This window comes from Echeneis naucrates, chromosome 10 (assembly GCF_900963305.1).
Source record: "Echeneis naucrates chromosome 10, fEcheNa1.1, whole genome shotgun sequence".
In the NCBI taxonomy this organism is placed as follows: Eukaryota; Metazoa; Chordata; class Actinopteri; order Carangiformes; family Echeneidae; genus Echeneis; species Echeneis naucrates.
Genome location: NC_042520.1, coordinates 6,636,894 through 6,642,893, shown reverse-complemented (window position 1 = coordinate 6,642,893; position 6,000 = coordinate 6,636,894).

Sequence of the window (6,000 nt, the reverse complement as noted above, 5' to 3'; positions counted from 1 at the left end):
TTTTCACCCACCGATGTTTGGTTGGTTGGCATGTCAAAATAAAAGTCTGTCAGTTTGATGTGTAACTGAAGAGACTCAACTGCATTTCTGTAAAGGAATAAAAATGATAAATTAATTAGTAATGATCTATTTAAATATAAAAAAAATATTAATTAGCGTCAGAGTAAACTAAAAGTAAGCTTTAGTGTTTATTTACTAGAATAAAGTGCTAAAGTTAGTGCCGAGGAAGCTGTTATGTAGATTAAAAAAATCCGTTATAGCATAAAAAGACGTCGTTATTTGATAAAACAACAAATACAAATAATAAAAAAAACAAAAACATTTTAAAATACATTAAAAAGCCACACAGGAAGTGTGCGGTCCGATTATGTAATTGGCTTCCGGTCTTCGAAGAAGAAGAAGAAGAAGAAGAAACATGAAAAATGAAAAATGAAAAATGAAAAATGAGACAGTGAGTGAAATGCCTTCTTTTTGAAATTATTGTTTCAATGGGAAAAAATATTATAATATGCACCTAAGTATACAATTTTAAGTATTGAAATACAAAGTGATAAATTAAATAAAACTGTTTATTTACCTTTCAATTCAATTTTAGATCTATAAACGTCGACATGACGAGCGCCGATCGATGTAGTTTGATCGCAGGAATATAAATCAATGCAACGACAAATCGATACACCCCGACAAATAATAAAATACTAATCTGTAAACTATCTAATATGAGATATAACAGGATCGATATCAGAAAGAAATATGTGTTAAATTTGAAATCAAAACACACAGTCATTAAAAAATGATAAAAAACAAAACACAAACAAACAAAACCAAACAGGATGGTTTAAATGTTCAACGGTCAGAATTGACTCTTTTCTTCCTTCATACTGTCACTGGAGAGCTGACCATTTTGTCTTTTATAAAACAGTAACATCCCATGGAGAGATCTGTAAGAATGTCAAGTTTATCTGCTGGCAAGGAGTGGATGATATTTATCCACCGTCATAAATCTAATTTATTCATTATTTAATAAGAAATGACTGGAAGTGTCCCGATGGATAAGGAATTTCACAACATCAGGCCTTAATGAAGAGTTAGTGAAATGATATTTTACTGCAGTTTTATTATACTTGACAATTTCTTGTTTCTTTCAAAAGACAAGTAAGAATGTGTTAGATTGGGGTGGAAGGTTCAGGAAAATTAAATCTAAAACCTGTTTTGGGTTAGTGCTGAAAGTAATATTTTCCGTCAAACAGGTTCATCATTTTATGGAAGTTGCTAGACGCTGGACGGGGTCAAAGTCATCTTAACTCATCGAACTGACTCCACCAGCTTGTCTTCTTCCCATAATGCATCCTGATGTCACATCTTCCCCAGGTAAGAGATACACAAACCTGATTCATCAGACCATCATTAAACTACCTGTGTGAGTAAACAGTTGAAACAGCGTTAACAATCTCTTGTTTGGATTTGAGTCCCATCCGATGGTCTCTGAACCAGCAGCACCAGCAGCTAACACCTTTTTCAGAGAATCTGTGAAAGCTCTTAGTTTCCTCATCGTGCCAGTGTCTGTGTATCGGGGGGGTAAAGTATTCTGATCAACCAAAGGGGGCCCCGGCAGAAAAACTTTGCAGTGTATTGTGCAAATGGTGATGAGTTCTATTCAGTTAGAGAAGGAAAATTGACATGGACAGAGACAGTGACCCTGAGTGGCAACCAAACTGCAACTGCCATTAATGTTAGTATTTCCAGGAAGTGACTTAACACAAACACAGACACAAAAGATGCACAATGCAAACGTGCTATATTGTGTTATTTATCTAATACACAACCCCATCTGTAAAAAAAAAAAACAAAATACAGTATTGGTGGTATATACACTCATTACTCAGGAAATTATTGGGTAGATTTGAAGGGAAATGTGGATTATTGCACAGTTACTGTTCACATCATTTCAAGTCATCTGCTGAGTTAATTGTCAGCGTCAGTCATAGAAACCACCATGATAAAAGCTTGTTTTTAGTGTTGTGTTGTGAGGTGTTTACGCTGGAAAGATGGTTGATAACATTTCCACTTGTGGTGGTTACAGAGAGACGCCAGTGTGGAGACTGGCCAATCAGCTTGCCCCCACATTGTTCCCTCCCCTTTCATATGACTATATTAAGGGAAATCATTTTAAATAGGCTCTAAAATAACTGCCTGCTTAAATGGATTAACAGGAAAATGCTGCTCATATTACATTTTCTGCTGTTACTCAGAGTGGGACGTAAGTAGAGAAAGTCAGCTTTTCTCTAGACATGTTCTGTAGTCTTATGTTTTACATTTTATATCCATCTCTTTGCATTAGTTAAGATCTGGATATTATATAAATCTATCTCTATTGATAATTGTATTTTTAGGATCCACTGATGATCTGATCGTTGAGATGAAGACTGTTGATGTTGGAGAAAATGTGAAATTGACGTGTCAACGCCAAGTTGACAGTGATGCCAAGTTATTTTGGATCCGGCTTGTTTCTGGAAGCTTTCCTGAAGTCTTAGGAGGAGCATTTTCATTTAATCACATGTCAGATCAGCTCAGTTTTGTGAATGAGATCCCTCGCTTCACAAAAAAGCAAGAACCTGGAACTTTTTCTCTCTATATTAAAGAAATGGAGCGAAGTGATACTGGACTGTACTACTGTGTAAAAGCAAGGAATTTTGACATTAAGTTTTTAACAGGAACATTTCTGACAGTGAAAGGTAAATAAAATACAGTACACAAATACATTAACTTAGAATATATTAAGTTCATGCCAAGTCATTTCAATTTTTCCCTATAATAAGCCATCTTATGATAGAAAGGATCTCAAGGCAGTTTTCAAATTGAGCAGGTCTAAACTACTTTTAAAGTAATTTCTGAAATTTGATGTTAAACCTTTAATTTGTTACAATTTTTTTATTAATTTTTTTTTTATAATTTTATTATATTTCCAGGAGCAGAACCTGAGGTCACCACCAACTTTCAGCTTCCTCCATCTGATCCAGTCCGTCCAGGAGACTCAGTGACTCTTCAGTGTTCGGTCCTCTTTGACTCTGAGAAGAAAACATGTCCAGGAGATCACAGTGTGTACTGGTTCAGAGCTGGATCAGATGAAGCTCATCCCAGTTTCATTTACGCTCATGGAAACAATAGAGATCATTGTAAAAAGAGTCCTGAGTCTGAGTCCACACAGAAATGTGATTACTTCTTCTCCAAGAACGTCAGCTCCTCTGATGCTGGGACTCATTACTGCGCTGTGGCCACGTGTGGAGAAATTTTATTTGGAAATGGGACTAAACTGGAAATTGATAAACTGGAAATTGAAGGTAATTGTGTAATTGTGTGTATTTTTATGTGTAATTTCAGAATGTAGTGTATTTAGATCCTATTTAATGCAGTAGTTATTTGTATTTTATCATCCAATCAAATCATGATTAAGTTTCTTTCTTTGTTCCCAAAGTTACTTCAGAAGAGAACGTAATCGAATAGCGGAACACCAACACACTTCTGTTGGTGTTATGTGGTACTTTGGCTACAGCTCTGATTGTTACTGTCTTCCTGTTTTATATGAAGAAGAAAACTTGTGATTGTGCCAAAGGTAGTAGAAGTTTCTTAAATATCAAAGAGTATTTTGCTGAAGACAACCTGACTTGATTTCCATTTGTCCGTTGTGTAACCATCTCTCGTCTTCACTCTATACAGCTGCAAATGCTGCAACAGTCAGCACTGATCAGAGAAGTCAGCAGGTAAGATACATGAGAAAATACAGAACTGGATAAGTTATTAACATTTATTCTTCCTGAATATGATTTGTTTTAATGTCATTCATCTCACAACCTTCTTCATTATATATCTTCTCAGAGAGATGAGGACCGACTTACTTACTCCGCTCCAACCTTCACCAGGAGGAAAGCTGGAAAAGTGGAGAGAAGGAATGAGAAACGAGATAAGACTATCTACTCTGGTGTCAGAGCTTTGTGATTGCTTAGAGCTGATTTGTTTTAATTTGTTTTGAGGTAATTTTTCTTTGGCTTTGTATTTTTTCTCAGCGTAACTTCAGATGTTGTAAAAATCTTTCCTGAACTGTATGACATTATTTTTCTAAAATGGCGTTGATCATGGGGCATAAATATTCATAATTAAATGTTTAATGGCTTTGACAACACCTGACTGCACTGGTGTTCATTCATTCTTACCTCTTTTCTCAGCATTTTTTGCTGAAAGAAAATGATCTGTGAAATGTTTTTCTGTGACTTTGTGGGTCATCGTAGAAGTTACTGGCAGAAAAATCACTGATGACATTACAGTATTCACTGCAAGGCCTTTATCTAAAATTAGGTTGGTTGTTTTATGTCCATTCTTCTCTCTATGAAGCTTTGTGTGTTGATTTTGTCTACAGGTGTTGGACACAATCTTGTTTCAGGGATCATTGTCGTAGTCAAATCAATTGGGTACTTAGAACTGGGGGAATGTGCAACCTCCACCCAGAAAGGCCAAACTTGTGTGTCGATCATGAAACTTAACATCTCAGTACAAACTGCTGCTCTCAGTAAAAGAGCCTCCTGAGCACCTCCCCCTCTGACAGCAGCTACCAGAGAGCAGCAAACCGCTAAAAGGTCTGAGCAAAAATGGCCGCGATGCAAAATGACTATGAAAGTGTGTGTGTCTGTTTGTACATCTCCAGCTCGTTTTCATCTTTTAAATGATAAAGCAGCAGTAAGAGCTCAGCCTTCTGGGGCCAAAATAGAAAGTGAGAGAGGAAGAAAAGTTAGAAACCACACACACAACAGTGCTTCAGTTTCCGTGCATCTTTTGTTCATCAGCACTGACTGTGAATCTGAGTGTATTTGTGTCAGAAACAACAAACACTTTGAACACACAAAGAGCTTCGTGTATGAAGCAGAACTCAATATGTGACAGTAAGTTTTTTTCTGACTCGATGTGTGTAACCATGTTTGTGTGTCATATTAACAGGACTGGACCCATCAGTTTGTATCAGACAGTTGTATGTTGGCCGTGATGGCGACCACAAACTAGAAATGTGTTGATCCCACATATTCATGATAACACATATTTATTATTCTGTTCTATCTATAAATTGTCAGCCTTAATACACAGCTACCTCCACTCCACTTCAGTCATATTTTGTGACCAGACTTTGAGGTATTGTCCTGGACAACACCACAAACAGTCTCACTGTTACTGACAGTCTTTCTGCTGTACTCAGCATCAGACATGATTTATTCATACCAAGCACTATTATATCTTCATGATGTTACTGCAAACTGTCTCTGAATCTGTTTTTATGATATCGTAAGAGTGCCCTTCTGCTGCTGTGTTTCAGCAGCGCTCTGAAAAGAAGTGAAACAAGTAGAGAGGATGGATGCTGTGACCACAAACACCTCCTGAAGTCTGTACTCTGCTCTTCATGCTAAAATGACTGATGTGTGGGAGGGTCATCACTGATGATGTTCAGTGTCTGACTTGGCTGGTTCACAAGATACACTGTGCTGCTAAAAGTATTGGCTCACGTGCCTTGACTGGAATATAAACATTCTTAATCCAAAGAGTTTAACATGATGTCGGTCCATCCTTTGCAGCTATAACAGCTTCAGCTCTTCAGGGAAGTCTTTCCAAAATGTTTAGGAGTGTGTTTATGGGAAGTTTTGACCATTCTTCCAGAAGCGCATTTGTAAGTTTCACACACTGATGCTGGAGCAGAAGGCCTGGCTCTCAGTCTCCGCTCAAATTCATCCCAAAGGTGTTCTGTCGGGTTGAGGTCAGGACTCGGTGCGGGCCAGTCAAGTTCACCAACACCAAACTCTCTCATCCATGTTTTTGTGGACCTTTTTTTGTGCGCTGGTGCAGTCATGTTGGAACAGGAAGACTCCATCCCCAGTTTTGAATTAAATCTAATTATGTCATCAAACTCAATTTACGCCACAGACTCATGAAAATGACAATATCTGTTGGCCCCAAATAAAA